The 12,805-nt window shown below is 41.5% G+C and overlaps 1 protein-coding gene across 1 annotated transcript in view; it reads left to right on the forward strand.

Annotated features, from left to right (window-relative positions):
* Positions 1–2,019: 2,019 nt before the first annotated feature.
* The window catches only part of KLHL29 (kelch like family member 29), a 391,937-nt gene continuing 381,151 nt past the window's right edge, over positions 2,020–12,805 (forward strand). The window contains exon 1 of the mRNA XM_030448709.1: positions 2,020–2,166. The gene's annotated coding sequence lies outside the window, so the exon portion shown is untranslated. The remainder of the gene's footprint in view (positions 2,167–12,805) is intronic.

Genomic DNA, 12,805 nt, shown 5'->3' on the forward strand with positions numbered 1-12,805 from the left:
TAACAAAATTTGAAGGGAAAACTAAGGTCAAGATGTGAACTTTATCTTCCTGAAGTGAAAGAGTACGAAAGTACTTTCCTAAAATGAAAAATGCAGAAAATGGTCAGTGCGATAGACTTAGAGAGCTTCATAGCTTAAAAGTGCTGTCCAAATATTAGCTAAATCCTTTCTATAAACCTGTGAGGCAGATAAGATGGAAGCACTTATGCTAAAAATAAATAAAACCTAGAACTGTCTCATATAACTGTAAGATTTTATTAAAAATAAACAGGGCTGGTTGGTATCCTTAACCTCAAGGTCACAAAACAAAGTACTAGGCACCAGAGGATAGCAGCAGAAACCAGTCCTTCAAAATCACTGTGTCTAATTAAGGATTCCAAAGAATCTCTGCTTTATGCTCTCTCTTGTCTCAAAGCATTTGCTCTGAGAACATTCAAATGCCACAGGGAGACTGACATGCTACTTGTTAGGTCAACAGTCCCATTGAGACTTCTTCTCATCGGCTTCATTGGATTCTGGGTCAACTATATATGCTGGGCAAATAACACTGCACCAGGGCAAATAAAAGCAAACGGGGCTCTTGTGTTTATAAGAGGGAGAAAACTAAGGGAAAGAATTTAAAAACAACAAAAAAAAAAATAAAGCTGCGTGGAAATCAGAAGAGTGTGTTTTGTGTGTGCTTACTAAATAATTCAGATTTGAACTGTTCTGAACTTCTGACCCTCACACTCTACTGCGATGTACAGGACTGGAGGTTTCAATGTTAACCCACGAGATATAAATGACAAAAAAGTACGGAGCCTTCTTGGTTCAGAGTGAGGCCATATTCTGCTAAAAGCATTCTAATATTAATGGTGATGGCTGGTTTCTGAAATGTTTTAGTCCACTGCAATAACGTGTTTTCATCTGTTTGTGAGGCTGGGAAGAGAGAAAATGAAATCACCCTTTTAATGCTGCACCCTGATTCCTTCCAGGCATCGGGCAACATGTTTCCCTTTTTCAACAAACCCGTGCATTTGCCTATTTCTGCGGCTTGTGTGCTTCCCTCCCTTCCCTTTGCCTTGCTCAGCTGTCATTTGGCACAACCGCCTCACTTCCAACACGTTACAGCATCTCTTTCTCCACGATGCATTTTTTAACTGGTAAAATAAGGAGAAAAGAATTTGATTAAGCTTATTTTTATGCTTAGAGGAAATATAAAAGACAAAGTGTTCTATGTTTAAAACTACAGCATATGCAGCTTGTGTGCACATCAAAAAGATCTCTACAAAGCAGCACGCACGGATACAAGATTATACAGAATAGAGACAGATGCAGACTTCCACGCGTAATATCTGTAGTGACTCCAAGCACGATGGGTATTAAGAAAAAAAAAACCAAAACCAAACCCAACAAAACAAACCCAAAACCAAACAAAAAAAGTGGTGTCGGGGGAGAATCGTACCAACCTATTCAAAGACTCCTGTGGACTTCAAGAGGCTTTGGATCACACCCCCAGGGAAAGATGATTTAGTAAAGCGGGGTAATAATTCTTTTCAAGTGCACGCTACTTTTGAAGACAGCCGGGAGACCGATGACCTTTTCGGAAACACGCTCTCCCCCGCTGCACGTCCTCGCCCCGTACCGAGGGGGAGCGCTCGGCACACAGCTCAGCGCTGCGGGGACGCGGCGGGGCGGAGGCTCCGCACCCCAAGCGGCAAACGAGGGAGCGGGAACCCCGCGGGGCCCGAGCGCCGGCGGTGAGGCCGGGGCCGGGGCAGCCTCCCGCGGGGGCGGCCGCGGGGCGTGCCGGCGCGGCGCTCGGGGCGGAGCGGGCCGGGCTCCACCGCCTCCCGCCGCCGCCGCGATTGGCCCGGCCCGCCCCTCGCCCCGGCGCCCAGGCCGCCTCCCTCCCCGGCTAAAGCGGGCAGTAGGTGAGGGGAAGGCGGCCAGACGGGAGCATGGTCGCGGCTCCGCAGCAGCGTCCGCCGCCGCGCCGCGCCCCCTTGCTCGGCCTCCAGCGCGGCTCCCGGTGCCCGCAGCCGTGCGGTGCTCTGCGTTAGCGGCGGAGGCTGCGATGCACAAGCAGCCACCGCCTCCCGCCGCCGCGTATCCTCCCGCCGCCTGAGGACGCGGCCGCGCACCCGCGTTGCCGGCCCGAGGCCGCCTGCGCCCCCGCGGAGGGAGGTAAGCGGCGCGGCGGCTGCGCGCCCCGCGGAGCTCCCCGCCAGCCGTGCCGGGCATCGCCGGGCTGGCGGCTGCCCTGCGCCTGCGCTCGCTGCCTGCATTAAAAACTTCCTGCGTGCCTCCTGCCGCCTGGGGGGTGCTGTGCGGGGCGCCAGCGGGGGAGAATAATGTGATGATGATGATTTTTCTTTTTATTCAGGAGTATTATATTTTTTGTTTATTTTTTGCTGTTGGCGTGGGGCTCCCCACCCCCGCCGCGCACCCACAACTTCAGGCGCTCGCCCGCGCTGCGGCGGGGAGCGGGGTCGGCCGCGTTCACCCACTCCCTTACCCCCCCCCACTTTTGCCCCGCTACCCCCCAGGGGCGGCTGTGTCCCTGTGTCCCCTCATCCCTCCCAGGGACGGCTGTCCCACTGGATCTCCCCACCGCCGGGCCCGAAGCCGCCGGCGAAACTGCCTGGGAATGGATCGGCGCGCACCCCGGCAGGCAGCCTGCCTTCCACCCTCCCTTCCCAAATGCCTCTGCCAGCCCTGTCGTCTCCCTATGCCTGGAATACGTTTCCATTACCTTCCTTCTCCTCCTCACACGTGATGTGTACGAGGAACTTCAAGGCACAGTATTCACGATATTGCTTAAATATGTATATTTTCTTAAAAAGCACTCGGTACGCGTTTCCCACGCCGTGTGGCATTCATCGCCGGTGTAAGGTTTTGTTTGGCCGCTGCCGGTGTTCTGTATTGGTGCTTCTCTTTTTCTTTTTTTTTTTTTTTTTTTTTTTTTTTTTTTTTTTTTTTTTTTTTTTTTTTTTTTTTTTTTTTTCAGGTGGGGTGAGGGAGGTGCGGAGGGTGTTTTCTTTTAACTTATCTTTGAGCCGAAGTGCTGTCTGGTGCCGTTCGGAGCCCAGAGGTGCATCCCCTGGGTACCCGTTTTCGGAAGCCCTCGTTTCGGATGGGAAGGAAAAGCTACTTTTTTGTTTTGACATTGAGTGGATGTGACTAGCTGTCCTTGTCGTGTGAGGATGCAGGTCTGTGGTGCCCGGGATTTTGGTTTCAGGTTCCTTTGCCTCCCCGGAGGGTGGAGAAAGATCTGGAGGAAGGGAGTTCTGGCGATAGATAGTCGTGTTTTTCGTACACTTCATAAATAGTCTCTGAGGTTATTTTATTTTCCCCCCTTCTGGCTTAATTTATTAAACTGAAAATGTTCCTAGAGATGGAGACGCCAGAGATGGATTTATGTCCCACCATTACCAAAATTATGGACCCCTGGTCGTATAGCTGGCTGCTTATCTTTTGTTTGTTGTATATGAAAACTGTTTAGAAAAATAGTCTTCTGCTAACTAGATTAAGGGGGACTTAATCACTTTTCCATCAATGAAGGAAAAAGACGTGTGTTTGCTGCAGTCTTATCGTTTGTTTTAACAGACGATTATGTGGAGCATATTTCTGAGAGAATATCAGGAAAAAAAGTTTATTTAAAACAACTGAGCAAGTGTGTGTGTGTATGTGTAGGTATGTGTGACTTGTACCTATTTAAGCACATCTCTTTGGCTACCCTTTTGAGGTCAGTTTTAAGGTGCTTGAAAACCAAACTACTGCAGCTTTAAGGTGACTGCAGATAACAGTATTACTGTCTCTTATAATTAGTAATCTGCTGAAACTTTAAATCCTCCTTGATAGATGTGATAGATCTGTGTGAGAGAAGGAAGAGCATTCCAGGAAGCTTTATTATTTTTATTATTTTTTGCCTCCAAAACAAAGCAGCAGTGCATCTTTTTTCTTTATTGTTGTTGTATTCTGGTTTAAACTGCTAATGGCTTTATTTTTTTCCCCATGTGAAGAAAAATAAAGTACAGCCATATTTTACACTGACATTTATCTGCGTCAAACTTTAGTTATGCTCAGGAGGTTATTCAGTCTTCTCTGAATAATGTAAAGGGGGTTTTGTGGATGTGTTGTTGGGTTTTTTTTTTCATGTTCTTACAACCTGCCCTCATTGTGTATATTTATGGAAGTAGTTTTCAATTTGAGGTGAAATATGGGAGCTTTGCAAATAATTTAGTGACCCATCCAGAATAAGACTTAGCCAGCATGTATCACTACATCTTTCATTGCCTTGTTTCATATGGCTATCTTTTAATATAACATCTATTCTGATATTTCCCAATAGAAACTGAAAAATGCCTAAGGTATTTCAGTTGAAAATTAAAGTTTGGTGCTTGAGTTAATACCTTTTCTAAAATACGAGAGTATCTTTGTGATTTATTTGAAAGTCAAAAAGCAGCCAGTCGGACAAGTTGTCTAGTTGTCTTGCAAGTGGTGACCAGTACCGTTTAATTTGGATGAATTTTTGTTCATGTTCATTTAGCTCCCTGTAGAGGGTCTTAAATGAACTCTGAAATGTATGCTGGGCTCTTGGTCTTGAAAACTGCCTGACTTTACCTGCATTTGTTGTTCCCGGCAGCTTATGAAATGCATGCACAGTGTGTCAACCTTTCTCTTAACAACAAAACCTATGAGCAAATGTTCAGTGTGAATTTTATTACTGAAATAAAATATTCTATAGTTGTCATGGTTACAAATAGAGGCAGGGTTACTGTTTTTCATCTGCATGCTGGGGAGGGGGAATCTAGTTTTGTCAGTTTTTAATTACATTTCTAATGAGTGATGGTCATACTTCAAGTACCCAATATATTAAATACACAGCATAGTGAATTAGATTTGTCAAAGTCTTGCTGAAACGAAACAAAAAGTGGTAGACTGCTGGAACAAACCCTCGTTCATTTGGGTTTTTTTTTAAGCCGAAATCTTGAGGGAAGAAAGTAACCACCTCTGTTTTGTCTCTTCTAGATTAGCATGCTGTCAAGGTTGCAGCTCGTCTTTAAACAAATAATGAAAAAATATATTGTGTGGATGTTGACTGGAAATCCTCTCAATGAAGGGAGAGGAGGATACAGATCTAGAAATCGGATAGCATTTTTGGATTTACTGTGCACCATATCTGGTGCTATCGCTTTTACTGCCTGTTTGAGGAGGACTCATTATCCTCAGGTTTGCTTTGCAACTGTGGGTTCTTCTCCCAAGTTGTTTCTGTTGTTTCCACTGGAGTCACTCCAGTTTGGCACTGTTTGAAGGGCCACCAGGATGGGGACCTTAACTATTTGCAGTCGTTGGCACTCATCCCAGTGCTGTTTCTCTGCTTCTGTGTGCTGATCTGCAGTTCAGTCTTGTCCATGCCTGCTTGCTTTCTTGACCTTTTAATTTAGTTCTGAAAACCCAAGGACTCCGTTTTTCTGAAGCACAGAAAAAAAAAATCAAACCCAAACAAGGGAAGAATAAAATTAAAATATGTTTTGTGTTGTGGTTTATTTATTTTTTTTCTTCTCCTTTTTCTGTGTCTAGAGCCTCATTGTGCTGTGGTAGAAACCAGCACACATCATTAGGGGAAAATGTACCACTAGATCCATAAATAGAGAAATTTAAGTCTGTCCTGTCTAGCTTAACTCCTGTCCCTTTATTGTTTTGGGATTTCTTTTTTTAATCTTAAAACTATTCCAGAGGGTTTTTCGCTGCACTTCTTATTTTGGGGATATCTCTAGTACTTGTGTTAAATTTTTTGGTATCCTTCTCTAGGTTCAGCATAGTATTAAACAGACTTTTGCAGTGACTTATCCACTGATCTTGGATGTGCTGCAATAGCCTATGGACCCAAGGAGCCCAGACACCTGAAGGCCTGATCCAGAAATTGTTCTGTTTGCAGAGCATCAGCTTCAGAGTGTACCACTGAGGTCTTCATCATTTTCAGGTCATTAATTCTTTGTGCCACAACTGAGGCTTTTAGCTAGCTAAAATCTCAGCATGGGTTAGCAACTTCTTTGGTCCTTGGGGTTTTTAACCCTCCAGATCTTCCATTTTGCAATATTTGGCCTCGCAGTGTGCTCAGTCAATAGCCTGTTAATATGACACAGTATCATTAGGTTGTGTGATTTATTTGTGTATCTAATCACTTTGTTAATGTATCTATCTTTCCACAAAAGGAATACTGTATAAATAACTATATCCTAAAGCCCATAAATGTACAGATTAGATCAAACTTGCCTTGCATATACTTGTAGGTACTTGAAATTACTGTATTAACCCTTTATCACTTTCTGGTTCTTTGTTAGCTTACCCTGTATGGGGAAGAGTTTTGGCATCCCTCTATGCGGTTATCTTTTTATGAAGTTACTTGCAGGAAGATGAAGTTTCTGTGCCAAGGCTGAACATGATCTTCTCGAAGTAACCTGCCAACAGCAGCTTCGTGTGTGAGGCTGTATGAAATGTAAACAGCTTTGACGTGCTTCTGTCACTTCTGTTTCCTTTTGTTACCAGAAGTACAAAGAACTCTTCCTCAGCTACAAAGAAAAAGATTAAAAGGAAATAGATTAGAAATCACTTATGGGAACTCTTTTCTGGCAGAAATTTTTGAAGTCAATCCACTTTACAAGTTGTGGATGTGTGCTGTTTACCTGTTCTGGTTAGCGCAGGAGTGAACGAACTTGGTACAAGAGATGCTCCAAGAAGCCTTCCTGGTGCTGTTGTCATGCAGCTGGTTATCTCTGTGCTGTCTTGATCCTCTGATAAATGACAGTAACTGAATTCCTGTCATGCTTCCCCATAAATAATTTTATAGTGTGCATTAGAATATCTGGAACAGGAAACCATTTTCCTTAATTTTTATGTGCTGCTTAGGTCTAGGTTTTCTAATATCTTCAGCTTGAATTTCTTGCCATAATTGACATTAAAACCCATAGAAAAACCCATACTTTTTTAGTAGTCTTCAGGTAACTTATAGTGCTGGTTTGCAGTAGTAGTACTGATTCACTGAGGCAATCTGCTCAAGCTACAGACAAACCTAGACTCTTAAAAACCCACAATGTCTTTGTTTTTTATTTTATACAAATTTTTAATTTTATTTTTGCCATCCATTATAATGTGTTATATTGCATGTGATACTAAATGCTAGGACTTCTGTTCAGGTTTGGGTTTGCATACAAGAAGATGTGAATATATATTTCTTAGTTTTGTCAATGGTTCTAGGACTCAACTCTACATAAATAGAAGTAAAACACAGTTTGATTGAGAAAACCAGATTATTTCCAGGGACATGTTCTGGAACTCATTCAGAGCAGCAGTTTGTAAGGAAACGTGCCACTGATACAATTCCTCTGCAGCATTCCTGTTAATTAAAAACTGTTGGACATTGATGCAGTAGGAACGTTTTTTTTTAATTTTAGCTTGGTTGAGAGATCCTGCAAACAATCACTCAAGTTCCTGTAGAATACCTAAGGTGATAATGGTGTAGTGTAGCAGGTTTCATACATTCAAGCTGTTCCTATTTTGTTGATCTGGACTTCATTCATGCACTGAAACAGGTTGCCCAGCGAAGCTGTGACTGCTCCTCCCTGGAAGTGCTCAAGCCCAGGCTGGATGGGGCTTGGAGCAACCTAGTGTCCCTTCCAATGGCAGGAGGGTTGGAACTAGAGTATCTTTAAGGTTCTCTGTAACCTAAACTGTTCTATCGTCTCTTGATATTTTTTAGTCTTGAGAGAAAGACTAGCTATCAATTTTCACTTTTATTTTTAAAAACAACAGCAACGACACAAAAGAGAACAAAAAACCCTCTCCAAAGCCATGATCTGCATAACAATGCGGGCAGTAGAAATCCTGGATTTAAAGTGTGACTTAAGAGCTTTTCTTTCAGACACTTCTTAAAGTCCACACTGATGAGTAATTAATATTTAAATCAGTTAATTCTGTTCTGAGATATGCTTTGTCAGACCTTCTTGTAGGATTTTGTTTTTCGGTCTGCGAAAGCAACGCTGCTGGATTTGCAGATTGCAGCGTGCTGTAACTATTCAAAGAAAAGTTTTTGTCTTCTCAGTCTGAGGCTTAAGAGTGCTGTTTTCTTTACTTAGAGGGAGAAGAATTCAAATGCTGTTAGTTTTTCCAGACAAATAAACCACAGATCAAAAGAGAGGTGAAAGAGTTCAGGAAGTTTATCACACAACATGGAGTAACTTTAAAGTTGAAGCAGCTGTATTACATGTATTGCAAATTTTGATTCACTTGTAGCTTGTCAAAACACCTGAGTTCACTAAGTGATTCGTAACATATTGTGTACTTCAAAACCCTCAATTTTTTTTTTACTTTCTCTTGCTTTTTTTTTTAAGTGTCTCTCGCTTGCCAAGGCTGGAAAAATGCCAAATGGGAACTCTTCATATTGCAAAATGTTGTCAGGTATATAAATATCTGTAAAATGCTTTTCAAACTGTATTCAATGTTACAGGATATCTAAGGTTAAGCATCACCTTTTTGAGCTTACTCCTTACCCCATCGTAATGTTTGAGACGGAGAGAAGTGGCTAATTTTGCGTTAAATTTTTCATGTTTTGGAATGAGGGGCAGAGCCTAAAAATACATATGCAAGTAAAATGCATGAACTACTTAATCCACATCAACTTCCTATGAAGCAGCTCCTTTGACAATGCCTGTGTTCTTAAGAATAACCTTAATCTGTTGGTAGCAGGATGGGACAGTAGAGCTGTTGAACATGATGCTGTTTCTGTCCTTGTTTGAGTATCAAGGAATTCTGATGGCAATGCAATTGTTTCTTCTGTTTTGTTTTCTTTCTCCTCTGCCTTTCCCCTTCGCCCCCCACCCCTTTTTTTTTTTTTAATGGTTTATTTTGTAAAATATGTTGGAGGCAATAAGGGATATCTCTCTGTGAATGACTAGAGGAAATGGCAGAATAAACACTTTTCTCTAAAATTGTATGGGTGATAGTAGTCCCTGGGGTAGAATGAGGTTTCTGGAATGTAGGAATACATGGCTTCTGGGTTATATAACACTGTCTGTATTTTAAGGGTGTTCTGTTGAAGAAATGGGAGACTCATACAAATCATCACTGTTTCAAAGCTGCAAGTTTTTTCTTCCTTACCCTTCCTTCTCACTTGAGCATAAGAATAGATGCAGTGAAGCTTATCCAGATGTTCTCCATCGTGGCTGTAGACAGCTGTACTTCCCCCACAGATACTGGTTTGCCCCCTTTCCTCTCCTCTCCATCCAATTCCACAAAAGTCTGGATTTACTCTATTTGGGAGCCTAGAAAATACCACAGACAAGCCATAGTCCATCCTATTTGGAGCAGAGAAATACCTGATATAGTAACGATGATGTGTGGTGAGAGGCTATGAAAAATGCTGTAGTTTGTTTCTTTCTGAGAATGATGAAAAAAATAGTGTGGTTAACTCATCCAGGTACTAATCTGATAGATTTATTAATACAGTGCAAGGCAAAATGTTATATGTGCTATACTGTTGTGCTAGTTTTGGCCAGTCATATGAGGAGCTATATATTATTTAAACAAAACTCACCGTTCTAAGTGTGTCTTCGCTTCTTTCTCCCTTCCCCCATTATTTCACATCTCTAAACATTGAGCATACAGATCAATATTCCATTAAGAGGAGAATTAACTTGGGAGAAGCTTGCATGTATTTGCATGTAGTAGTTTCTTCCTTGGTCTATGGCTTTGTGTTGCTTTTCCCCTATGTCTTTTTTTTTTCTTCTTTTTTCTTTTTTTCTTAAAGAACACTCCAAATATTTGTGCAATTACTTCTAATAGTGAGGTTTGCCATGCCCTGAGTTAAGTCTGTCAATATGAGTTGCTGGTACAGCTTTCCGCAGTGTCCTGCTTGTGGGCAACATCTGTCAAATATTTGTAGCTTCTTTTTTGCTTCTGTTTTGCTTCTGGTTTACAATTGCTGTACATCAAGGTACTAGGCTTAAGATCAAGTGTTTCTCTTGGTTACACACATGTAGTTAACAGAAATCAATGTTGCATAGACATAAATGAAAGTTGAATTTGATCTTCTGCGCGTTAACTCTTATCTCATTTACACTGACACCGGTCTGATTTTCTGCAGGCTGGATTCCTGAATCTCAGATTCAGAAATCATGAAATACTGGTTGTCTCTGCTAACGTTTTATTCCTTATATTCTCTGCACAAGTCTGAAAGTAAAAAATGCCTTTTGCTTTCTGAATTCTAAGAAAGCCACAAACAAGTGTAGTGAGATTTGATTAAAAGCTGCCTGTAGCACACAGGGTGGGAGGTGGCTATGTGGGACCTTCTGGGGAACCTCTCAGTTGATCTTGATGTGTGAATTGTCACAGGAGCTGCTGAACTGTGGACCAAATCCTGATCTAGTTAACACCTGTGGAGCTGACATGTTCCAATATGTATCTGATGTTCCACAGTGCTGCTCTACCCCCAGGAACAAATCGCTTGTGAAATTCAGCTGTGAAGGCCCTGAGGTCAAAGAAAGACTCTGCAAATCTGAGTAGATGACAGTGACTGCAGAAGAGGCAGGGGGTGGATGTTTGAAGAGCAGACATATTTCCTGGTCTCTGGTTTGTGTGGTCCAGGTGCTTCAGTAACTTTTTTTTACTTTCTCCTCACAGTTCTGTATTATATAAAAGGGGCCAAATTTGTCCTTGGCCCAAATCTGTTGAGTTAAATTAAGTTATATTTGGTACCTTGAAATTCTTAGATAAATGTTGTGTCTGTTCTTTAAGATTATCAAATCCCCAAAGTAAAACCTATTTTCTAGTACATTTTTCTTCTTGGAAGAAAAGTGTGTAATTTTATGATTAAACTTCTGGGTAGTTCTAGTTCTGCAAAATCACAACCTTATCTCTCTGTGAACTAAATGGCAATGGGAAGTTGTGGCTGATATTTGAGTTGTTATTTATGGGAGGAAAAAATGGAGCCTAGAAATGGTATAGCAAGTAAGGAAACAAAAAGTCTTGCCTGAAGTCTATAAAATATAGGACTGACTTTAAAAGTGGTACTGAGATACAGAAATGCATCCGAAGACAGAGTAATTATGATTCGTTTGCTGTTTTAATTCTCTGTTTTGGTTTGTTTTTGTTTTCCTCAGTCTTAGATGGAAATTCTGCAAGCCCATTTGTGTATGTGGGGAGGGGATGCTCTTGCTAAAAGAGAAATTGCATCAAATTTACCTTAAAGTCACTATTTCAGTATCACACTCGAGCAGTTTACCCTTCAAAGCTTCTAGAAAGTGTTCTTAGACAAATTTTGTGGTTGCAACTGCTATGTCATTGAAGTATGGTGTTCCAAGAATAATATAAACAAAAGAAAACCAACACAAAGCCCGTTCAGAGAAGTTAATGCAGCTGCAGTGCTCTGTTGACAGAGTTAAGGTGAATTGGGCTGGAGATCAAAAAATGATACCCAGCTGGGTCAGGTTGAGAAGCTTAAAGTCCTAATTTGTGATGGAAATGCAGGTGCAGCTTGAGCCCGGGCATCTACTGCTTGAGGTGATGGTTAATCAGGGCATTAAGTACTTCTGTGCTTTTCATCTGTAGAAGCCATTGGGCCTCCTGGACTTCTGCTGCCTGTAACCTGAGTGGAAGTCCTGGTTAACCCTTTCCCTCTTGCTGTTTTCAGGCCATAATGTTTCTCAGGCTGTTATTCATCTCTAGCAAAACATAAACAGACTCAGAATTCCTTGAGGTACTTAATAAAATTGCAAGTAACGGCAGATTGTAGGACTTTACCTGTCTAAATATATATATATATATATATATAAATATCATTACCTGTCTAAAATAAGAACATACCAGTTCTTGGTTTTGAGTAGACCAGTAACCTCTTTAATTTTTCTATAACCATTTCTGTGTTTACTGAAGAAGATAGTTTTACCCTCAACCCAAAAAGTATGAAAACCTTGTCTTTATATGTAAAGATGGTGAATTCAACAAAAATCGCAACTGTACAATTGTTGGGCCAGCTTGATTAGAAAATTGAAAGATACAAAAAAAGCCAAAGAAAATCACGTTTTGGGTTTGTTTGTTTGTTTGTTTTTTGCCCTCCCTCTGTTCCAGTCAGGCATAGTAGCATATATATAAATATGTATTTTATTTTTCTGTGTTAAACATTTATATTAAGTAGACAGAACATGGAAGGGGAGATAGTGTAACCTTCACCTGTCAACTGTTACTCTAAGAGCAAAGCTTCTTCTGAGAAAAAGACTAACCAGCAGGATAATATCCACGAAATGTCAGTACTAATCCTACCTTGATAATCTGTTACTTTTAATAGCAGGCAAAAATTAACGAGCATGGGCATTTTGTATGTAATTATTACCTGCACAAATACACTATTTAATTTTGGCTTACTGCATCTAATAAGAGAAATGTTTCACAGTGCTGCAGTCAACATGATGTCTAGAGGTGCTTGCAAGAACGATACTGTGAAGCAGTGTCTTTGGAAAAAGTTGTAACTCTGAATCTCTGAGTGGGCTGTTTGCAAAGAGGAATAAATGGGCAGATCTCTGAATCTTGAACTGAGAATGTTAGATCTCTGATCCCAAACCTGTCTGTTAGCACGCGTAGCGATTGGTATGTGACCTGGCTGCCACTAGAGAGGGACGGAGCTCTGCACAGAGCAGGGATGCACTAGTTATATAAAGGGCAGATTTCAGATAAGTGAGTATTTTTTTTTCCACAGTTCTGATTTTCTTTCTAAGGGTAGAAAACAAGAGGGTGAATGTTAAATTGTGCCATTGTTTATAGCCTAGAA

Source organism: Calypte anna, chromosome 3, assembly GCF_003957555.1.
Source record: "Calypte anna isolate BGI_N300 chromosome 3, bCalAnn1_v1.p, whole genome shotgun sequence".
Taxonomy (NCBI): domain Eukaryota; kingdom Metazoa; phylum Chordata; class Aves; order Apodiformes; family Trochilidae; genus Calypte; species Calypte anna.